Genomic DNA, 25,322 nt, shown 5'->3' with positions numbered 1-25,322 from the left:
TGGTGACTTTGCAGAAACGGAAGAACAGCTTATACTGGAATTGTGATGAATGAAGTAGAGGTAACTAGTCTATTACAGAACCTTAATGTCAATACATCTGTGGGATTCGATGGTATACCAGCTCGTGTCGTACGTGAAGCGGCCAAAGAATTGTCAGTGCCCTTGACCATTTTGTTTAATTTGAGCCTCAGAACTGGGTCAGTCCCAAGGGAGTGGAAAGAGGGGAAAATAGTTCCACTGCACAAAGGTGGTTCGAAGGCTGCTGTTGAAAATTACCGGCCAATCAGCATAACAGGAATCATTATCAAGGTCTTAGAGAAAATAGTCAATAGGAAAATACAAGATTGGATAGAAGAAAATGGGATACTGTATCGGGGACAGCATGGTTTTGTGAAGGGTAGGTCATGCCTCAGTAACTTGCTCACGTATTATAACACAGTGACGGCTGAACTGGATAAGGGTAATGGGTTTACAGCGATTCTACTGGACCTTGCTAAGGCCTTTGACAGGATACCACATGGAATTCTAATCAGTAAATTGCAGCATATGGGAATGGACATAGGGTTGGTGAGATGGATAGGAGGGTGGTTGACGGAGAGATATCAGAGAGTGGTTTACTCAGGAGTAGAGTCCACAAGACGGCCTGTGACTAGTGGTGTGCCACAAGGATCTGTTCTTGGACCACTGCTGTTTAATTTGTTCATAAATGATATAGGAAAGGATCTGAGAGGAACAGTTCATTTGTTTGCGGATGATGCGAAGTTGGGTAGGGCAATAGTGAACGCAGATGACGTCAAAATTTTGCAGGATGATTTGGATAGATTGGAGGTCTGGGCTAGGGAGAATGGATGTCAATTTAATGTGGCAAAATGTAAGGCATTTTGGGGTGAAAAGATTGGAGGCAGTTTACTGCATTGGTGGAACCGTGCTCCAGGAAATTGATGAGGCACGAGATTTAGGAGTGTTGGTGGATAAGGAATTGAAATTTAGGGGACACATTGCAAAAGTGGCCAAATCAGCTCATCAAATCACTTGGTTGCTGAAGAATACGTTGACAAGCAGAGACAAGCAGGTTATTGTTCCTCTGTATCGAGCCTTGATAAGACCCCATCTCGACTACTGTGCTCAGATTTGGTCACCTAGGTTTCTTCTTGATGGGGAGGAGGTGGAGAGGATACAGAGGCGAGTGACCAAGATGATAGCAGGTCTGTGGAATGAACCGTATGAGAACAGGTTGAGGATTTGTGGGTTGCAAAAATTGGTTGATAGGCGGAGGAGGGGAAATATGATTGAGACATTCAAATTACTGAAGGGTTTCTATAAAATTAATTCAGAAGATATTTTTGAAAACAGGGCTGGTAGTGGGAGGACTAGGGGACATCCATGGAAACTGGGCAAAAGTGTGGTTAGTAAAGGTGTTAGAGCTGGGTTCTTTACTTTTAGAGTGGTGAATGAGTGGAATGCACTCCCCGAGTCTGTGGTGGATGCTGTGACAGTGAATGAGTTTAAGGCGAGGTATGATAGATACTGTATGAATGTCGAATAGTTGTGATGAATATGATTTGGGGCCTCCCTCGATGAGTCTAATGACTCCCTGGAGTTGCCCGTAATAATAGTAATAGTAATAATCACTTCTATCACATGTCCAGTAGGCAGATGTCACGACTGACTGGCAGTGTTACCAGCAGCGAAAAGTCGACTTGTGGCGCCACCACAAAAGAAACTACTGCATAATTCAGATTACTAATACAAAACGATACCCCCCTGGGGGATTAAACCTGTTGTCTAATTATTTCTTTGTGCTGTAAATTATTCCAGTAAAGTGCAAATATAAATATAAACCAGCATCTAAGCCTAAACACTTAAAAAATAAGTCATAATGATCATTCTTTTCTTATTTGCCAGACTAATTTGCCTATACATTTCCTTCTCACTGCCCTCCACATTACGTAGTCTATAGCAACACTCAACTAGATATTTCTTGCTGTCCTCCTCTACCTCACACCATACTGCCACAAAACCGCTATCAATTGTCCCTCTGCTACCATCAACAGCACTTCTGCCTTTACAACAAATATATTCCTCCATTTCTATTCCTGTCAGAACACCATCTAACCACGTCTCACTTATTCCAACAAATTTTTGGGCAAACGAACTCAATGTAACAATATCATTCCTCTTATTTCAGATACTGCTGGCATTCATAAACAAACATAACAGCTCATTTCTGGTTCTATAAGAAGTCCTGTCAACTTCACTTTTTGAAAGTAACTCCTCTATACCTCTCCTGTCATTCCTTTCTATAACCAACAATCGTACAATACTCCCAGATCCAAATGCTCTCCCCTGGATCTCAAATCTTTTGTCTACTCACACATTCACTTCTAAATCCAGCATTCACATTTCTCATGCACTCTCTCCCTGTACATCTGACTCCCCTCATTTACCTGTCTGTTCCTGTCCTTTCATTCCCTTCACTATTTCACCTCTCCATTCACAAACTCTTCTATTAACTGCAGTCATTAGCCCTTCATTCTAGCAACAATCATTCCAACTAACTCGCACCAAAACAATTTAAACGTGGTCTATCTCTAAGTTCCTCTCTTATCAAATGCACAAAATTAAAATAAGGTATCAATGGAATTTAACAAATAAAATAACATGCAAATGTTAATTTCTTGTTTGTATATCATTTTCATAATACAATTTTAAGATCTATTATCATGACCTACTTGGTTAAAGTATTTAGTGGTGGGGGAAAAACTTCAAATTGGTGTACTAACTTTAGCTTATTATCTTAAATCTAGACATAACTGATTCAGCATTCACATTCAGCTTTCACATGAGTGCACATACATGCGCGCGCACACACACACACAATATATGCAACAGTAAAATTCGATGCAGTGTAAATTTCCTTTTTTATTGCAGACTTTTACAAGGGGGTCACATCCAAAAGAATTTACAAAAAGTAAACTTGTAAAATTTTTATGTAAATAATACTAACAGCCCATATATTGAAACTCAGAGGAATTAACATGCAAAATTGTATAAATAGAAGATGTATGAATATGTTAAGTTCAAGGTATTGTAATTTACTACGTAAGTAATACCAAAAGCCCATGTACAAAAACCCATATGAATTAACATGCTAAATAGAGTAAACAGAAGATGTCTTAAAATAGAAGTTCAAGGACAATACTTTAGAATTCGGAAATGTATTTGATATTAGTATTTTGTATAGAGGAAACCTATTGTATTCAAAGTCAGTCCGATACCGCCTTCAAGGTCAATAGCAAAAGAGAGAGTGGGATTCGTCAGAAGCGACTCCGCTATGGTGTAAAAGGATTAAACGTACTCTTCAGGGAGAGCTAGAAGTCTACGCTTTCAAGAAGGTTAAGAGTTTGCGCGTGAAAGTACGGGGGTCACAGACCTTAGTTCAAGGTTTGCACGGGAATATTTGGTGGTCCCAAACCCACAGAAAACCAAATATAAGGATCATAGAAAAGAGATCGACATTCGAGCATCAGCAGAGTTGACGCCAGGAGAAAAAGAGGAGGGAGTCGATCCATGGACTACGTCGAATCCGGATGAGGTCGTGGAGGGAAAACCAGAGGTGAAAACCTACAGAGCGAATAGCAGCCCAGGACCAGGATAACCAAACATTGATCGTCAGACTGTACATCCGAGTATCTATAACACCGCAAAATTGTGCTCCAGCCCTCGCGTGCCACTCCAGAGGAAAACACGGTATCCATGAAACTTCTAAGTGAAAGCCCAAGACCTGACATAGATAGGAATCCAGTGAATCTGTGAAGGAAGTACGAACAAGTGCACTATACTGATGAAGGAGTCATGTGACTTAATTTTCGTTGTAAATTTTCTTATGTTGTGAAGGAATGTTTAGAGGGACTGATAATTTTAGAGAATTACTATATATAGTAGAATGAAAATTTGTTTGCATAGAGAGAAGTTGTTTTAAAGTAACTGTCTATTGTAAGAGACTGTTTTAGAAGAAATGATAAGATTATAGAATTACTATATATAGTGTTATGAGAAGTAGTTTGCATAAAGAGAATTATATATATATTGAGTGAAGACTGGAATTTATGGTTATAGTTAATCAAGGCATGATAAATTCTAAATTGTGAATGGGCTGATAGTTAATTTAATTGCTTAATTATTTGTGTCACTGGTGTTTTGTTGATGCTTAACGTTTACAATGGCACAGCATCAACAGGATAAAATCTACATGTCCTAAAGAAAGTTTCCTCTAAAGTGTTTAACTTAGAGAGGAGTAACAAATAGCATTTCATTAGTATACAATTTGTATGATGTTTCAGCATAAATAAACATGTTTATTTTATTTACAAAGTGTACTGCTTGATCTGTTGCGCAATGCACTGTTCTAAATAAACACGATCCTGTGAGCGGGGAGTTTAAAATTAGGTACAAATTAAAGTTAAGAGTTAGCCACGACTGTGAATAAATATTGAGAATGGCCTCAGTATAGAAAGCGAACTTTACTGGAAGTATTGATATTTCTTATGCCGCAAGGGGACCTGTAGTGGCTCAGTCTTTAATCTAAACAAATCTCTAGAGATCTCCGGTATAAGAAAGGAATACTGAGGGTAGAGCGAAAGAGATGAAAGTTAACAGAGTATATGAAAGGAAAAGATAAAGTTAAAAGGAGGATTAAATAAGTTTAATGAAAGAATAGAATATAGAAGTAAGGTATAATAATAATAAATCAGAGAATACAGGTAGATACAGTAGAGGTTACAAAGGTGCAAAGTATAATAATATTAATATATAGAGTACAATAACCTAATATTACAACCAGCACCAAAAATAAAACAAAACATTTACAATGGCGCAGCATCGACAGGATAAAATCCACAATAACTGAGATAAATAAGAGTGGATTGGAACAGTTTTGCAAAAAGATCAGGCTGGCAAAAATGTATAATAAGTGTATAGATATTTAAAAATTTTTTGTAAAGCATGAATGTGAATAGCATGAATTCGGAAGCCACAAGTAGCAACACGGTGTGTGATAGAGAGTTTTTCAGGACAATTAATCCTCACATCATCATCCCACAATTCTCTGGAGAGGACCACGATGATGTGTTGTCTTTCAAGTTTGCTGAAGAATTAAGAAACATTGGCAATTGGTCGGACTTCGAACTTCTGATCATACTGCAGAATAAATTGGTTGGAAGGGCCAAGAATTTCTTGTATTCCTCTCCTATATTGCGAGACACTTTGCAATACAATAAATTCAAGGATACCCTGATATCCCGATTTTCTAAAGTTAGAAGTGCAGGTCCGAACCTGTGGAAATTACAGAAATGCACTCAGAAAAGAAAGGAATCTATAAGCGATTTTTACAACAGACTGTTAACCTTAGCATCTCGAATGATGACACGAGCCATCTGGAGTGGGCGATTTTTCACCAATTCAGATAAGGGAAGAATTTTGGGAAACAGCATATAAAAAGAAAATTAGTAATTTAGACGGGTGCTACCTAGCAGTGAAAGAAAAAGAGGAAAGGCTAGGCAACCTTCATTCTGCATCTGGCGCCAGCCAGATACACACCATCACAAGAGAATCTGATTCAAAGAAAGATACAAAACGAGAAAAGAATCCAGAAAATTCAAAGGGGAGGGTGAAAGAGCAACAGATAGAGAGAAATGAAGACAAAAGTAAAGAAATCACAGTCAACAAGATTGAAAATGATAGAGAGACCACATCAAGAATTGCAGGCTCCTTCAACAAGGAAGCGATACATTCTATAATCAGAAAAGAGGTAGAGAGATTATACCAACCCTTGATGGATAAACTTGACTCTGTTTTAAAACAACTGCAAGAAACCAGAGCAAAACCATCCACAGAAACCTCAGGTCATGATCGAATGGGCAATGAGGGGGAAAGCAGAGGTTATAACCAATGTTATAACTGCAACAAGTTTGGGCACATTGCCAGGATTATTTCCGGAATAAAAGAAATTTTTATAGAAGTAAACATTTTGAATCAAATATGCTGGTTACTCACCACCATCCCATCCCACAAGCAGATCTAGGAAAATAAGAGAATTTAAGGAACAACACACAAAACCCATGACTGTCATTCAAGGAAGAATAAGGGGGATACAGTGTGATGTTTTGTTAGATACTGGATCCTAAGCTTCGGTAATAACTGCATCGTTATTCAAAAGATTAAGATCCAGAGTATCTAACTGTGTTACAAGGCTAAGGAGACACCTGTTAAGCTAAGTGGAATCACAAATCCCACTATTTATATGCCAAGAAAATTAAAGGTAAATCTGTGGTGGCCTGGTTTCGGGTTGAATGTCTCACCTGAGCTGCTAATTCTCCCAGAGACCTCTCGATGTGGGGCTCGAATAATACTGGAAACCGACTTCTTAAAAAGTCATCAGTTTTCATGTAATTTCAGCACCCAGGAAGTCCCTGATGGGGGTGAAGCAGGCTACTCGAAGGGAGGGTACTCGGAGATTTTGAACTGACATAGCCAGTGAGGGTAGCATGATAAACAACCACAACTGTAGAGGAAATAAACAAGCTGAGGTGAGTGAAAATGTAAACGGAAAGGAAAAAAATTATCCCTCAGTAGTTAGAGACATCCAACAAAATGAGGTAGGAAAAACCTTTCACATATCAAGTGTGAAGGTGGCAGTAAGTCAAGAGGAAGACATGGAGCCTACAGGAAGTAAAGGTAAAGGCACAATGGAAATAAACTTTATAGAGAAGGAAAAAGGGGCGGCAATGACAGACATCCTACATGTTCAGATCACGTGCAGCTACGTACCCTAGCTAAACTGCAGAGAATTCAAAAGGCGAAAGAAGTAATAGAAATGAGTGCAATAATTTTGAAGGAAACAGAAAGAAACAATGGCATAAAGTGAAAAATAAATGTCCAAGAAGTAAGTTAAGCACCAACTCTGACAAATGTGGGTCCCAACACATACTGCAACAGAAAGAGCCCACGTATCAGACTGAGTGATTTCTTAACTCACAAAAGGCCAATAAAAGTGAGTATTGTCCACTCCAGAGAGTAAGTAACACACAGCATATAGATGATATAAAGAAAAAAATTTATCATCCACATTCATGGCTGAGAAATTTTTCGTCAAGGGGTGGCCTTTGTAAAATTCCTTATTTATTGCATCGACTTTTACAAGAGGTCACATCCAAAGAAATTCACAAAGAGTAAACTTGTAAAATTTTTATGAAAATAATACTAACAGCCCATATATTGAGACTCAGAGGAATTAACATGCAAAATTGTATAAATAGAAGATGTATGAATATGTTAAGTTCAAGGTATTGTAATTTTCTATGTAAGTAATACCAAAAGCCCATGTATAAAAATCAAGAGGAATTAACATGCTAAATAGAGTAAACAGAAGATGTCTTAAAATAGAAGTTCAAGGACAATACAATACTTCGGAAATGTATTTGATGTTAGTATTTTGTATAGTATTCAAAGTCAATAGCAAAAGAGAGCGCTATACATCAGAAGCATCTCCACTATGATGTAAAAGGATTAAATGTACTCTTCAGGGAGAGCTAGAAGTCTTTCAAGAAGGTTAAGAGTTTGCACGTGAAAGTATGGGGGTCGCAGACCTTGGTTCAAGGTTTGCACAGGAATATTGGGGGGTCCCAAACCTTTTCCCAGGGTCCCGCGGAGAACCAAATATAAGGATCATAGAAAAGAGATCGAGATCGACATTCGAACAACAGCAGAGTTGACGCCAGGAGAAAAAGAGGAGGGAGTCGATCTAATGACTACTTGAATCTGGATAACTATAATCAAGATTAACTATAATCTTGATTATAGTTAATCAAGGTATGATAATTGTGAATGGACTGATAGTTATTTAATTTAATTGCTTAATTATTTGTGTCACTGGTATTTTGTTGCATGCTTAAGAAAATGTCCTAAAGAAAGTTTCCTCTAAAGTGTTTAATTTAGAGAAGAGTAACAAAGAGCATTTCATTAGTATACAATTTTTATGATGTTTCAGCATAAATAAACATGTTTGTTTTATGCCGCTTGATCTTTTACACAATGCACTGCACTGTTCTAAATAAACATGATCCTGTGAGCAGGGAGTTTAAAATTAGGTACAAATTAAAGTTAAGAGTTAGCCACGACTGTGAATAAATATTGAGAATGGCCTTAGTATAGAAAGCGAATTTTACTGGAAGTATTGATATTTCTTATGCTGCAAGGAGACCTGTAGTGGTACAGTCTTTAATCTAAACAAATCTCTAGAGATCTCTGGTAAAAGGAAGGAATACTGAGGGTAGAGCAAAAGAGATGAAAGTTAACAGAGTATATGAAAAGAAAAGATAAAGTTAAAAGTAGGGTTAAATAAGTTTAACGAAAGATTAGAGATATAGAAGTAAGGTATAATAATAATAAATCAGAGTATACAAGTAGATGCAGTAGAGGTTACACAACTAACAAATAAAGGCAAACATAGTAGTATTCAGACAGTACTGACCTTTCTTTTAGCTAGAATGCGTTTTATGCCTCGGAAGTTGTCAATTGAGATGAATTTTATTTTTCATGGTGTTTTTCACTCACCATTATGATGCAAGTCACTTTAGTTGTCTATGCAATGGGTAACAATACCCTCAGTAACATAACGGATCAAGTTGGTTGAGAACCAAAGACCAGAATCATACTCCTAAACTAAGAAATGGTTTAAAACAAGACTTGAAGATTGAACAATGCCTTCACCTACTATAAAACTACCACTGAGGTATACAGCTTTCAGAAACCTCTTCAGAACTTTAGACAAACAGTCTTCGGAAGGAGGGGGGGGGATGAACCACCTTCCAATAAACTTTCAGTAATTCTTCTTCCATACTACAGAACTTCATGGCACAGTACTTACAACCAATGTAATGCTGTGTAGGCCTTTGCCAAATCATTGTTCTCAAACTGAAATTTAAAAAATAAGAAATAAATGCAATAGCTGAGATAAACAGCAATCTGCATGCTTACATCTGATGACATTCTCCTAATTAACATTATTTTATCATATTTCTTTTTTTGGGTCTAAATATTACAAAACTGTGATTTCTTACCCAAAAAAGATCAGATGTGAAAGATTATAGATTCCATTTGTCAGAGCATAGTTTTTATTTATCATCAAGAGTCACAGCATGAGACAGGCCAAGATAGAGAAACCCTGCAAGTTAGCACAGCCAAAATTTCTCAATGTGTTGTTATTATTACAGGCAACTCCAGGGAGTCCTTAGACTCATAGAGGGAGGCCCCAAATCATGTTCATCACAACTATTCGACATTCACACAGTATCTATCATACCTCGCCTTAAACTCATTCACTGTCACAGCACCCACTACAGACTCTGGCAGCTTATTCCACTCATTCAGCACTCTAAAAGTAAAGAACCCAGCTCTAACACCCTTACTAACCACACTCTTGCCCAGCTTCCATGGATGTTCCCTAGTCCTCCCACCACCAGCCCTGTTCTCAAAAATATCTTCTGAATTAATTTTATAGAAACCCTTCAGTAATTTGAATGTCTCAATCATATCTCCCCTCCTCCGCCTATCAACCAATTTCTGCAACCCACAAATCCTCAACCTGTTCTCATAAGGTTCATTCCACAGACCTGCTATCATCTGGTTTCCCATTGATGGTTTCTGTGTTTTTGAAGAGCTTCCCAGACCTGCCTGTTTAGATTGTTCAATACTGTTTTATCTTGTGGGGCTCTGGTATTGTGGTATCTCTTTCTGGCTCTATTTTTTGCTCTGATTAGCTCCATGATTTCTTCAACGGTTGGTTGGGTGGAAGACAGTGGATTGTCTTACTGATTCTATTGCTTTCTGAATTTGTATGGTTAAGTTATTTACTGCTGTGTCAATCTCTTCCTTTTTACTGATATTGGGCACCGCACCAATATGATCGGGAAGAACCTTGGCTAACTTGTCCCATGGTATGAATGTGTGCAGAGGAGAGAATTGATCTGATGAACCTAGATTAAGCACTATAGGACTGTGATCAGAAGATAATTCATTGACTGATTCCAATTTGAATTGGTATCTTAAATTTTTAAAGACAATGTCTAGTACATCCGAGCTACCTGAAGGGCTGAAGTGGGTGGGCTCGGAAGGGCCGGCCACAACAACAGAGTTGAGCATTGCAAAGTTGAAAAGTGTGTGACCTTTGGTGTTAGTTGATGAGCTGTACCAAGCTGTGTGTTTTGAGTTGAGATCTCTTGCTATTGTTATGGAGTCCAGATCTGTTGTCAGCAGAGGAATGCTCGGAGGGTAATAAGCAACACAGATCTTGAGACTCCCAGCATTGCAGGTATGTACCTCCACACCGGTCACCTCCAGGTTTACTGTTTGGGGCTTGGCTATTGTATTATGATTCGAATAACTCTTAATATATATGGCTATGCCTCCACCTCTTGTGCCAATTCTGCCATTTCTGTATATAGTGTATCCACGGATTTTTGGGTTATTAGCTAGTCTTATGTGTGTTTCACCAATCAAGATGATATCAGCACTGAGATGAGTTGCAAATTCTTGAAGTTCCAAAACCTTGTTCATCAATCCATTTGCATTCCATGTGATTATCTTAAGAGCTTTTGGGTTTGAATTTATTACTCATGACAAATGGCTGTTATAATGTTTTGAGTGCCTTGCAGGAATCTCTTTCTGGAAGATGTTGAGGGGCATGTCTTGCTGAATTCCTGCAGCATGGTGGCAAGTGAGGCTGTTAAAACGGATGTTATGTTGGAGCTTTCTAGCTCGAGAGATGTAGGAAGATTAGTTCTTGCACCCTCAGCATATGTTTTGGTCATGGTTGCTCCTTCCTGTGAGGTTGAAGGCAAGGTGTTTTGGACTGGAGGACAATGTTTGGTTGCTTAAAAAGTTGTTACGTAGAGGAGCAAGACTGACTTTTGTTGATCCTCGATTTTTTTGGATTGGAAAGGCATCCCATGTAGTTGGCAGGGTGAGGTCCTCTGCAGTTTGCACAGCATGCTGGAGTTGTGAGTGTCTTGGTGCATGTGATGGTCTGGTGTCCCTCGCCGCACTTCAAGCACCTGAAGGCTGCCTTACATAATTTTTGGGCATGTCCAAACCTTTGGCATCTATGACACTGACCTGCAGATGCTCTTTTCCTAAGAGGCTCAGTTGAAATCTTGGGTGGCATCTTAGTTATTATCAGCTCTTCTGATGCTATGATCAAATCCAAAACTCTTGAACCTCTTGTTCCCTCTATTACATGTTGCGTAAGACATTTGTCCCTCAATAATTCTAGAAATTCCATTCCCTTATTACTACATGCATTTTCCTCTTCCCAGCTTATACTGTAGTTAAAATCTCCCATAACAATCATTCTTCTTGCACTTGCAAAGTTCAACTGCCTAAACATCTCCTGCTCCCCACCCTCTGTGCTACTTGGCTTGTAGCAACTCCCCACCAAATATCCTGTCTTTCCCACCTCTACCTCACACCATATGCTTTCAAACCATTAGTGTCACTGCCTTCCAAAGCCTCTACTCTTACAGGATGTATGTCATCACTTATCATATGCAGTACTCCACCACCGCGTTTTCCCTTCCTATCCTGCCAAACCCTGCTATTTCTATTCATGTTATTATATCATCTTCTGTCAACCACGTCTTAGAGATCCCAATAATCTTTGGACAGGTTGATGATATAAGTGCCAATTCATCTCCTTTATTCCAGATACTCCTGGAATTAGTATAAAACATAAAAATGTCACTGCTTCTATACCTATCATTATCTCCTCCAGAACCCACTGGATTCAGTGTTACCTAATGTTGTTCCCCTTTCCTCAAGCACCCATTCCCACAAGAGGCCACCCCTGCTACCATCCACCCTGGGAATTCTAGTTTCCCTGCATTGACACACTGACTCATTCAGAAAACAGCAATCTCTCCAGATGGCTTAGTCCTTCCTCATTTAAATGCAAGTGGTCTCTTGCATACAGTTCTCTTCTGTCCTCAAATGCCCTCCAAGCATCCACATATTCCAATCCTCTCTTCTGATACATTCTGGCTACTATGCTATTCATTATTACTGCTTTTCTGCTCAGCTCGTCACTATCATACCTGGGTAACACACACACAATCTTTCTTCTCTGTGTTTTCTTTCATACAACCTCAAGCAAGAATCTCAGATCTCTCCCCACCCGATTTACATTGTCTCTCTCAAGTCATTCGTGCCCACCATCACAATCATCTCATCTCATCCACCCCACTTAATTGCCAGAGCCACACTCTCTATCATTCCTCCAGGCAAACACTCCTCTGGCATGCTATCTTGCACTCCACGGATCGACGTTCCATACATCACAGCTCTTACCACTCTGTTCCTTGATTGCTCACCGGCATTCCCTCACTCTTTCACTCTGTGTTCCCCTACTTACCTGCTGTTCTGGCATCACTCTATCCCTGGTTCCAACACTCCCTCGTATTCTTCTTATTGTCTCATCTGTTTCCATTCTCTCCTCTTCTATCGTTCCAATAACTCTCTCTCATTCCCCCTTCCGCTGTATCTATTCTCTCCTCTTCTATCATTCCCATACCTCCCTCTCATTCCTTCTCTTCTACTGCTCCTATTCTCTGCTCTTCTATCATTCCCATACCTCTCTCTCATTCCCTCTCTCTTCTACTGTTTCTACTCTCTCCTCTTCTATCATTCCCATACCTCTCTTCTACTGTTTCTATTCTCACCTCTTCTATCATTCCCATAACTCTCTCTCTCTCACTCCTACTCTGATTTGCCTTGCATTCATCTCTTCCATTCGTCTAATCTCATCTTTCATACTTCTCATCTCATTCCCAAGACATTCCACCATCTCTTTCAGTTCATCTCTCTCTCTGCAAGTTAGCCACTTATACTCGCCATTCATCCTCCCAATCATGACCCTCTCCGAAAACTTCACAATCGTTCAAGCCTTCCACACTGCTATTTCTTCATTTATGTTTCACTGCTCATTATTCTCACCACCTATCACACTACTCATGTCTCGAAGATCTCCTGCTCATGACGCAACGAGGTCGGTATCATAGCATCTAACTCACTGAATTCCTCCCGTTGCCTACATTTTAAGCATATATTCTATGGTTAAGAAAGCAAAATATAAAAGAAAACCTGTTACAATTACCTTAGAAAGAAGTAAAGTTTAGGAGAAAATTGTATGTCTAAGTAGAATTATATTGTTAAAGTTATTGATGTCAAAATTATACTCTGTGTAAGAATGTAAATCTAAGTGCAAACAAGGGTTACCAGCTAGCTGCCTACGATGACGTAACGCCCTCCACGAAAGCCTTCATAGAAGGCGAGCTGAACTCACGTTCGGCGAAATAAGCGCTCTTCAAGGAGCAGAAGTGTGATGCAATCATGTAGGGGAAAATAGGAGAGCACAATGAGAGATCCTCCAATACGAAAAGAGGGCGCTACAAAGAAGAAGAAAAAAGCGAGTTCACTTGGGTTTGAGCCCCCGTTTTTTCTGTTCCTGTTTTCTCGTGTGGTCAAGCAGGGTACTGACCGATCGACAGCGCCGGAAGTAATCTCCTTCCCGGTTGCTATCTGAAGGAGTCGGGCATGCTATACTAGGGCCATCGGTAAAAGTTTACCAATGCGAGACAGCAGAAAAGTTCCCCAAAAAGGACAGCCGAGATGACGATATCGATCCAGTAGACGAGCGTTTGTGTGGCAAAGTGCAAGGAATGGCGATTTGCGTCGATCAGCGTAACTTCCACGTGGATGCGACTTGATAAAGCAGAAAGACATCTGACTACAAAGGACGGACGAAAGAAGTGCGATATCCTCTCAAGACACTGGTAATGTGCAGTAAATTCCTTATTCTTGTAACAATTAGTATTGGGGCAAAGAGAGAACAGATTTCTAATTGAGAAGAAAGAGAACTTTTAAGTGACTTTTGTGCTCAGTAACATGTTAATCATATTGGACTAGTAGTCTGAAAGTATGCAACACTTAGTTGAATGTGAATTGATCTTATTTAGCAAGTTTTACTTAGAATTTTGAACTAGTGTTTTATGATGAATGTGTACTTATTTAACCTAGAGATGTAAATAGAGTATTTGATAATTAGAATGTTCCCTATTGCTTAGCTAGTGAATTAGAATTTTGATATGACATACCTTTGATGTGTGGAAGTTTATTGTATGTAATTTGATAATTAATAAACATGTTTTTTTCTATACAAGTGTGAGTTTGTCTGAGCATGAGACTGATTTTACCGCTCGCTAAAGTTCAAACCTGTGAATAATGGGAAATTAAAGAAAGTTATAGGCCATGACTGCAATGTTGAAGTTTCTATAGGCACTTAATACTTTAACAAGATTAAGTAATACTTGAACTCTGGGAAGGTTTCTTTGTACAAGAATTCTTCTGTACTAGGACTCTGGCTGGTGCAGCTATATCAAACAAATTTTGTCAGAGTTCCAAAAGGAGAAGTGGCCCCGGAGAGATAGGTTAGAGATTTCAGGTTTAGTAGGTATGACAGGGATTTAGGATAGAGAAATAACAGAAAAAGTGATGACATAGCAATGGCGTAGAGACCACAATATCTAACACATCCTCAAGGGAAGGGGGGGGTGCAGGATATGATAGTACTACATGAAAAATTTACATCATTACTAACTTCCTATCTACAATTTTCCTGCAAATCAGTCTGTTACTTGTCAAGACTCCAACAATATCAGATCTTATATTTCTATCGTCTAAGACAGCGCTTCCCAAACTGTGGGCCGCGGCCCCCCGTTGGGGGCCGTAGGTTTTGTTGAGGGGGGCATGAAATAATGAAAACAAATTTAAAATGTTTTAAGACTAAGTAAATTTTTTTATTTTAAAAGAAACGCATTTAACTTTTATTATTTATTATTTCTTTTTTGTTATTTTTTATATTTTAATATCAAGAACTGTTGATATTGACTTTATATACATATCAAAACTCGTTTTATATTATCACTGTCATCTGAGCTAGTTTTCTGTTACCAATAAAAGTTTCGCATATACTTCACACATGAAAAAAAGCTTAAACAAGCTCATGTGAGGAGATAGTAACTCGCTTGCAGTGGTAAACAACACGCCCTCCCTAACAGCCACTATACTGCAGAGGCAATAAAAACAATTACTTTTATTATGCCAGCGAATAAGGTATGAAGAGTCTGTGTAATACATTTCTCAACAAATATTACAATTAGAGACAACTGGGATAAAAACATACTAATTAATTAATCACATGTCCCCTCATACAGAAACTATGCTGTATAGACTGTTGCATGGGCAAACACAGTATCTAACTAAAAACTATTGTTATTAATTAGATGTGTGTGAGTTCGATTTTCCAAGGGGGCAATAAAATTCAACCGAACATGTTAAAATTTGCAAAAGTGTTAAAACTAAGTAATATATATATATAATGAATGTTATGGCAGTTTTACATATGGAATTCGGTTGAAGAGAGTTAGCATTTCAACTCAATTGTCAGCTATGCTTTTATCTTTCGGTTGCGCGATCTTTTGTTAATACCGCACCAATCATATGCATGTTTTAATAACTTGCCTTTGCTGTCTGTTTCACGTTAGGCTTAATTACCGTAAAGGGAGAAAAGTCACAAAAGAGAAAAATGTTCCTGGTCCAGGGATTCCCTTATTCAGGTAATATTCACTAATTTCATGTTATCAGTCTGTGGTGTGCCAGTATTGGTAAGTTGTGATATTATTTGATCTATTCTATGTTAAAAAATTTAACCCTGAGATGGATAAGTGGCTGATAAAAAATAAAAAAATCCCGCGAACAATCAGAAGAAGCAGAAACAGACTCAAAAAAAAAAAAATAAAATAAAAGGACAGCATTTCATTTTTTACCAGAACAGCCCGTATCGTCTTCAGAACCAAATGGAAAGAGGCAAAAAATGTAATATATGCATTTGATTTTTGCAATATTCGCTGTGTATGTTTTGTATTGAATATAAATACAATAAATATTATAATAATATATCTCTCTATTACGATTTTTTTTCAAGGGGGGCCGTGAAATATTTTACTTTTTGCAAAGGGAGCCCCTGACATCCAGAAGTTTGGGAAGCACTGGTCTAAGACACATTGTACCGTATCAATCCGCCTATATCTTGGTCGTTTTCCTGCCAACCTGGCAAAAAACACTTGTTTTGCTAATCTTTCCTTGCACATTCTGTTTAAGTGACCATACCATATGAGATTAGCTCTGCTAACACATTGCTGGATGCTGACAATGTCTAGTTCTTTCCAAATATCCTCATTTTTAATATATCGCCATTGATGCCATCTGTTCATGCCTCTAATCTTTCTCAGAACTCTCATATCTTGGACTCTAGTCTTTGGTGAAGTGTTTAACTTCTGACCCAGCTCTCAGATTCATAAGTCAAAATTGGTTTGAACACTGTCTTGTATACAGCTAATTTAGTGTTCTGACTAATTTCTCTCTTATTCCATATGAATTTATTCAATTGACTTCCTACCATACCAGCTTTGTTGATTCTGTTGTCTATTTCCATATTTAATTTACCATCTTCACTAAAAATCATGCCTAAGTAGCTGAAATGTTTTACATATTCCACAGGTTCTCGGTTCAAAATGCAGTTGACATTTTCAACGATTTTGCCTATTTTCATTGTCTTTATCTTTTTATTGCTGACCTTCATACCATATCTATTACAACAGTTGTTCAAATTAATCAGGGAATCTTGCAGACTTGTAGCGGATTTATTTAGAAGTATAACATTGTCTACATAAAGCAAAGAGCTGACATTAACATCTCCAATTTTGATATCATGTTTAATACCACTTTCCTTCATAATGTGATCCATATAGATAATGAATAACAGAGGGGATAATGTACATCCTTGTCTCACACCAGATTTAACATTAAACCATCTTCCTTTACTTCCTTCAATTCCAACTGCTGACTTACAACTCAAATAGAGACTAAGTATTGCTTGATATAATGCCCCATTGACACCATATAACTGTAGCGTATTGAATAGCTTCTCTCTTGGCACCTTGTCATATGCCTTTTCCAGATCGACAAAACTTAAATACAGATCTTTGTTATATTCCCATGATTTCTCGACTATTTGTTGTAAAGTGAAGATCTGATCCTGATGAATCCAGCTTGTTCTTCACCAAGCTTTTCTTCCACAATTCTTCTCGACCGTTTCTCAAGTATAATGCCATAAATCTTACCAGGAACACTCAGTAGAAAAATACCTCTGTAATTCTCACATTCAGTTTTATTTCCCTTTTTATGTATGGGTACTATGAGAGTTCTACTCCAATCATCGGGAATTTTCCCCTCTGTCCAAGTCTTCTGAACCATGCAGTGCAGCCACTGCATGGTTCATGGTTCAGAAAATATTACAAGACTTTTTGTCTTGTAATATTTTCAATTTATCTAACAATCTTTTCTGGTATATATTCACCCTGAAGTAATTCTATCCTGTATTTTGTTTTCATCCATGTGTGTTTGCATAGTTTAATATACAAAATCAAATGTAATCAACAAAAGATATTTGTTTTGGTTATGAAAAATATCTGAAAGCTCAATTTCTTAATGGATTATGAGGATAAAGTTCATTAAATGAATAAGTTACAGAATACCTGGGAAATGAATCTGTGCTAACTAGTAAGTAGATAGAAATTAGAATTAAAACTTTGGTTGAATTTTTTTTTTTTTAAGTTAAACCATGTGGGATAAAAAAAAAATGTAATGGTGTAATCAACAGTAAAATCTCCTCATATGACTTTTCATATTTGATATACGGGTGCAACTGACAGGATACATCAAAGTAAGTTACAAAATGGTGCATTTGGCAGTACACACTTGGGGGGGGGGGGCACTCTGCAAGCATTAGGTGTGTCACACCAAAAAATTCTAAATATTCTTGATGCTCTCCAAAAAGGGCACTTGTCAACAAAATATCAGCTTCCACAATCTTTCTTTTCTGCAGAAATTATCATTTTGCTCCATTTACATGAATCTGCCTGTTTAACATCCATTTGCTATACTGCTATCTCTATTCATCTATCACTCTTCCCTTTTCCATGAAGTATTCCCTCAAAGACTGCACCTCTTCCAAAAACATTTCAGCTGATTCCATCTTCTAACCCTCCTCCACAGAGATAAACGAACAGAGCATCAGGTTCTGCAACCTCTCATGTGAGAGTAATTTTATAATAAAACCAGCAGTAAAACAGATGAGTGGGGGCACACCACTAGTGAGTTCTCTTCTAGCAAATAGCTTTTCTATGCAGAACTTGATGAAATTTGTCAAGCAGCAAATCTATCCAACTTGACAATCCAACTACCTTGTTATGTAGCACTTGCATTCTTATCTCTGCAAATCTCAACTATTGTGCATGCACCTCCTTTATCCATAAATTTGTTTCCCAATTTATATTAAGTAGATGGAAAAATATGACTTTTCTTTAACAAACCCATGCTATCCCTCATATGCATTTGGATGTTGATGCTGTTAATTATTTCTTAACTGGTGCCCAGGCTGCCTTGTTATTATCAAACTAATTGTGGATCCTCACTCCCACCAAACTGTACTTTAATAACAACTCCAGAAAACCTAGCTTCTAATCTGAAGTCATAGTCACCACACCTATGTAAGCAGAACAATTATATCCTCCTTCCACTCCTTGGGAGAGATAGGGACTGAACAAGAAGTTACACATGGAGAGCATGAGTAGAAGAAGGTTGTTTTGTGTGCAGAGTGATTAATGAGTGGATGCACTGCCCAGGAGCAAATGCAGAAAAAGTGAACAGTTTAAGGCAGGATTTGATGAACAGTGAGAGCAAAGATCTCTCATGATAATTCTTGACATGGAGAGCTGATGCTTATAACAAGTAAAATGATCACTGACAGTGATCACCAATTTTTTAAAAAAGCAAGCTCATCATTCCAATAAGTGCCAAGTTTTAAAGCCAACTTGTTTGCAATGTTAATTTAGCCTTCGCATCCATGTTAACACACTTACGCAATTTTTAGAAATGATCTATGGTTTTCTTTCCTCTGGGAAAAAAAAAAAATCCTCGGCATTTATTTTATAATCCCTCTTTAGTAACCTGCCTTTCTGCTTATCAAATCTGATACTGCCTTGGTTATCTGCCTTTAAATCCTCTCCATTTCCTCTTTACATAAAACTCAGGCAATCAAATTTAAGCAGTAGTCCAGACATGGTCTTTCAATTTCATATTAAGAGAACTTTATATCTGTAAAGAGACAACTTATATGTGTGTCAATGCTTTTCAACATCTATGTGATCTTGATCTCCTTTGTACATTTTTCAGATATATTACTGTGTGTATATATATATATATATATATATCTGCAAAATGTGCAAATTATTATACAGTAATAGCAGATATATTACTTCTAGATCCTTACCTCAACACTTTGCCATCCCATTAATATAATATACAGTTTTCAATTCTTCAATTTATAGGTTAATGATATTTATAGATTAATCCAAAGTGCACACATTTATACACTACAGCATTAAACTGTCAACAATTTTCCTTTGCCTGTCAGGTCAGCTGATTATTCAAATCTATTGAATCAGTTCATGTCCAATGTCAATTTATAAATCAAAAAACAGTGTGCCATGCATGTTAACGTCATCTGTGCTTCTCGACTATGTTCCATAATACACCACTTTCTGATGTCTAGCTGTCACCTTATGGTTTTGCAAGCTTAACATCCATCGCTATCTGCTCATTTATATTACAGCTATAGTGACCACAGATGAGAACCATTCTGTGAATGGCAGAAGATGAATCCATTTGGATAATAGGGCAATCAGTCTGTTTTGTGGGAGATGTGTGTTTATTATTACAAGTTCAGAAAATCAGGTTTTCTTTTATGAACATTCCATTTTTTAAAGTGACTATTTTGCTTGTATAACAGTTAGAAAATTGTATGTATAAAACACGTGATTTTGCATGTTGGTGACAAATTCGTACATCCCTTATTCTTTTTTCCCCTTTAACATGAATTGACTCTTCTTGGTACTCTGCCATCTATTGTTTTCTCAACTGTGGGCAGACTATATTTTGCACATGCTGTCAAATGCATGTGCAAAATCCAGCAATATCATGGTATAGCTATTTTTCTTATCTAACTAAAAGAAAGTGACCAATTACTTGGTCAAAAATCAGATCTTCCCTTCACAAAATTGTGCTGTCTCTCAGAATATCATTACTAAGAGTCTGATTCAACAAATTGTTCCAATACTTAAACAACCACTCCATAGATAATGATGGATACATAACTTGATAGCTACTGCTGTCTCTTCTCTATCTTGCTCTCTTTCCACTTCCTTGTGACTGTTCCTTATGGTGCTCAGACTTCTATTAAGCAACTTCATAAGCATTATCAGTTTTCTCATACATTATTATAAATACAAGTGTAGCTATCCCATATAATTCCACTGCTGTATTCACATCAAGATTCTCTAATATCTGCACAGCCTTAGATCCAACTATTTGAATATCTATGCCAACTGCACGGGACAATTTCATCTGGTAAAAATAATTTGAATAATTCAACCTCAGTTTCCTGTCTGATAGCATTTCTGAAATTATTCTGAAGGTTTGTGTTTCAGAGGTGGCTTGTTCTGTGCGACCTTTTTATTCTCTTCTAGTCTACTAGTATTGCAGGTTGTAAATTTCAATATTCTGCCAATTCCTAAGGGCGACAAATATTAAGCATTAAACTGCAATCCAATTTCACTAACTTTGATAAATTTCTAAGGCAATGAAGAGCTATGCTACTTTGAAGCAGGGATTTCAGTACTTGATTGGATTTTCACGGTATAGATCTATACCGCGAAAATCCAATCAGCATGTGTGATGAACACATAAGCCTTTCCACATGATTTGAGTACTGTCAATCAACAGGGAACTGTCATGTTTATGTCACTGACATTTGGTCAGATGCCATTAAAAGGGCTCAGGAAACTGTTGATATCCCTTACGCATTTGAGTCTGACACAAATGCTTATTAAGTACACATCCATCATATGGTCTGTCTTCTAACTTCTGTAACTGATTTCCAGCTTTCTGCATGGATGCACATTATGTGTGATGTGGCCAGATTTACCTGCAAACTTTTCAACTATGGTATTCCACAACAATCCGTCCTTTCACCTACTATCTTCCTTCTATACATCAATGACTTTTTCCATTGACTGCAAATCTAATGCAGTTTTCTTGATTATAGCTGCAGTGCACCCTATGCTACATAAATCACCAAGCTACAAGAATATCTATTTCTACACCCCTAAATTCTAATCTCCAACTCATCATTCTTCAAGGGTGTTGCTGAAAACCTTTTTATTTTTTCTAGTAACTCACTCCTATGTTACTTTATGCAAAAAAGGACTTTTTTCCCCCTTCCAATCTTACTTCTAATACCCAAATCTTTAGATAAGATACTCTACTTGTTGAAATTACTCTAAGGTGGTTGTGATGCCTTCGGCAAAAAAAAGTCTCTCTTTTGAGTAAGAAATAAATTCCAGATAAATAGCATGATGTTACTCATGTTACCTGTTCATGCCACAATTTGAGTAAAATCGTAAAGAACATAAGCGCACCCATCTTTTAAATTTCACCTTCATAGCCAAAAGTACTTCGTTGCTATCAATAACACAGCAATCACAATCTCTTAACAACAACTGAAAACACCAAAACAGGTATATAGCTAGGGATCCCAGACATCCCGTAAAATACGGGATCGTCCTGTTTTGGATAATGCGTCCCATTGTCCCGAGAAAACTCTTCAGGACAGCTTCTTGTCCTGTATTTTACAGTTCAAGACTGAATAACAAAATCAATGAGTTACAATTTCTATTCTATTACAAACATCGCTCTCCATCATTACAGGGAACTGTAGATGCGTTGTTATTTTCTCAAGGTGAGTGACTGCAACAATACTAAGTTCGTTAGAACAGTGCGCATGTGCATTGACATTTGAGCGTGTGCCGTGATATTGGCTCAGCTTTAAATAGCACAGAACGGTCTGCTTGGCCCAAGCCATTTTAGAAGCTTGCTCTGAGAGAAACAGGTTGGTGTTTGCAGAGCATTAATTACTATACGCCTGCTGTTAAAATGTATGGTTTTTCAATTCTCATGTGGCCCTGTTGAACGTTGAAAATGCCGAAAAGAAAGTGTGATTATACAGACGCTTTAAAAACTCAATTTCTGTTTTTAAAAAAAATCTACCAAATTGGGCGAGACAGATAAAGTGGAGTATACGGTTTGTGGTGGCTTGTTTAGCGTTGAGCATGGCGGAAAGTCTGACATTACCCAGCACCTTGCTACGAAAAGACATAATTCTGCATCTTGAGCTAGTACAAGTGCAAAAGCCAGCGATTTCTTTACCAAGAAAGAGATGGAGGAAGTGGAAAAGAATCTTACTGCAGAAGAAGCAACCTTCGCGTATCACAACCAGAGTTTTCGATCAATGGATTGTACATCTAAAATAATACACAAGTTATATGATAGTAAATTTATGTGTGGGCAAACAAAAACACTAGCATTAATTGTAAATGTTTTGGCCCCATTTGCAATTGAGCAATTCAAACTGGAAATGAAGAAAGCAAATTATATATCTATCCTGATTAATGCTTCAAACCATGGTGCTTCAAAATTAGTGCCATTGATAGTTCGATATTTCATTCAAGAAAAAGGTGTTAAAACCATGATTGTAGAATTTACAGACCTTCGTAGTGAAAGTGCAGAACGACTTATGGATTACATATGGAACGTGTTAAAATCTTGGATGATTAAAGAAAGTAACAGCCTTGTCAGCGGACAATACTAATACTAACTTCAGTGGATGTTCGAGAAAGGGAAGAAGCAACGTGCACCATAAATTGAGAACTAGGTTTGGCCACAGATTGATTGGAGTTGGTTGCTCAGCTCATATTTTAAACAATGCTGTGCAAACTGCAGCTGATACATTGCCTGTAGATATTGAGGCTGTTATAGCTAAAATACTTCAACACTTTTATATATACTCTGTAAGAGTCCAGTTCCTAAAAGGATTTTGTGAATTTGTGGACAATGAATATAAAACAGTTCTAGGACACTCGAAGACAAGTTGGCTGTCGTTGCATCCAGCTATCAAAAGGTTGAATGAAATGTATGAAGGACTTAAAGCCTATTTTCTTTCAATAGATAAATGTCCGACAATGTTGAAAGGCTTTTTCCAGAACCCAGTGTCGAAGCTGTTTTCTACTTTTCTGGAACTGCAATGTGAAATGTTCCATACTACTATCAAGAGCATAGAAGGCAAAACAATATCTTTCATTGAAGCACAGTCAATTATATTTATACAATCACTGGTTGGAAAAATTAAAATAAGAAGAGATGAAAATTTGACAACTACCACCGAAAAGAAGCTACTTCTTGAGTTGCAAGAGGAAGGATTGATTAGTGAAAAGGCATTCCAATCTCATAAAATTGATTTCTACAACACGTGTGTCATACATAGAAGAATGGTCACAGTATATGCTGAAATTAGACAGTATGTCTTAGGTGAAACTGAGAACAGCATTATGTTGGGAAAATGTTCTACAAACAGTACAAACTATTAATCAGACCGCTGCCATATCAAACATTGTTGAATCTGATTTGTTTGATGAAGTAATGATAGTGAAAACAGTTCTGAAGTACAAAGAAGATAGTGAAGTGAAGGACATGTTGAAATCCAAACATTTAGATGAAGTCTGGGTGGATCTCTTAAAAAATGTTGAAGGAGAACTATCACGTTTAAAGAAAGTAGTGGAGTTCGTTATGTGTACCCCAGGAACAAATGCATGTGTCAAAAGATTATTTTCTCGCATGAATACACTGTGGACTGATGAGAAAAACAAATTGTCTGTAAAAACTTTAAAATCAATGCTTATTGTAAAATCATTCTTCAGTGAGGATTGTGTAGCTTTTCATGACATGATTCTTAAAAACAAACAATTGTTAAATGAAATTCATTCTTCAGAAAAGTATTGCAAGAGTGAGCAAGACTGATTGATTAATAAGAATATTGTCAGGTGAGAAGAGCATTACTGTATTAACAATCTATTTTGTATCTATAATAATAAGTAAAAAACCATTTGAAGGCAACTTAAAGTGGCTTAATGAAATTATGCAGCCTAACAATTGGATTTACTATTTGTTTACTTATACATAGTAAAGTGTATGCATAGTAAACCTTACCACACACACACACTTCGAAAGTTAGAATCATTTTGTAAGACTAGCATATGTGATGGATGCGCATACTAAACTTTCACCCTCAGTCATAAGTGTCCCGTATTTTTTTCCAATGTATCTGGAATCCCTATATATAGCAGTAAACAGTATTTTTACATTAGTGGAAAGTTAACACTTACTTAATTTCATATGCAACAAAACTCTAATTTAAATAACCAATTTTATTATCTTAGTAAGAAATTATGATAAAAGTAAGCAGTTACTTACAAACGTACACAGGGTATATATGATGACACACACACACACATGCAGTGTCAAATATAAGTTTGGCGCGTTTTTACGCCTTCTATCGGTTCCATACACAAATCCGTATGTTCAGATATAGATAATTAACTTTAGAGATGTAATGATAATCATAATAATGGTCTAGTATACAAGGTCTAATAACATCTCCGTAGCTTCAGATTTTTTTCTCCATCTTGTCATAATAGGGATGAAAGTTTTCTATTAATTGCGAAAAAAAAAAAACTTGATGTCATTCAGTTCAGGAATCATGCGGATTAGCTGATAATAACGATCCCAAGCGTATGGAACTTTATGTCTTTAACTCGCTCCTCGATAGAGCCCCCGTACCTCAGCCAATATATACGAAGCCCTTTGGTTAGAAATACCTGGGTTCGATTCCCGTCCAAAATGTGAGGAACCTTTATCGGGTTTCTTTCGACTAAAGGTGAGTTAGCTGGTCTCATACGAGAGTTGTTGTTTTTTTTATATCCGAAAACTTGGTATTTTCGTTCAGAAGAACAGGAAAACAGGCCCAGTGAACACGAGCATCTTCAGATATAAAAATTGTTCCAGCGACAAGCCGGTTGGAATTTCCCACAGTCGCATTATCATAGCGAACCCTGCACCAAGCGGGATAAAAGCGCTATAAAGAAGAAGTACTTGCTCCTCTATGATTCGTTGTTGAGCGATATCCCTGCCTCTCTATAACA

The 25,322-nt window shown here is 37.4% G+C and overlaps 1 protein-coding gene across 2 annotated transcripts in view; it reads right to left on the bottom strand.

Moving 5' to 3' along the window:
* Window positions 1-24,646, bottom strand: part of LOC150108576 (ubiquitin-conjugating enzyme E2 T-like) — a 111,712-nt gene extending 87,066 nt beyond the window's left edge. For both annotated transcript variants that reach the window (XM_090416018.1, XM_090416019.1), the window contains exon 1: window positions 24,595-24,646. The gene's annotated coding sequence lies outside the window, so the exon portion shown is untranslated. The remainder of the gene's footprint in view (window positions 1-24,594) is intronic.
* Window positions 24,647-25,322: the final 676 nt, after the last annotated feature.

This window comes from Typopeltis vanoorti, chromosome 3, assembly GCF_054136105.1.
Source record: "Typopeltis vanoorti isolate ZY-2024b chromosome 3, IOZ_Tvanoo_1.0, whole genome shotgun sequence".
Classification (NCBI taxonomy): Eukaryota; Metazoa; Arthropoda; class Arachnida; order Uropygi; family Thelyphonidae; genus Typopeltis; species Typopeltis vanoorti.
The sequence above is the reverse complement of the archived record's forward strand: the minus strand, read 5'-3'. Positions and strand labels throughout refer to the sequence as shown.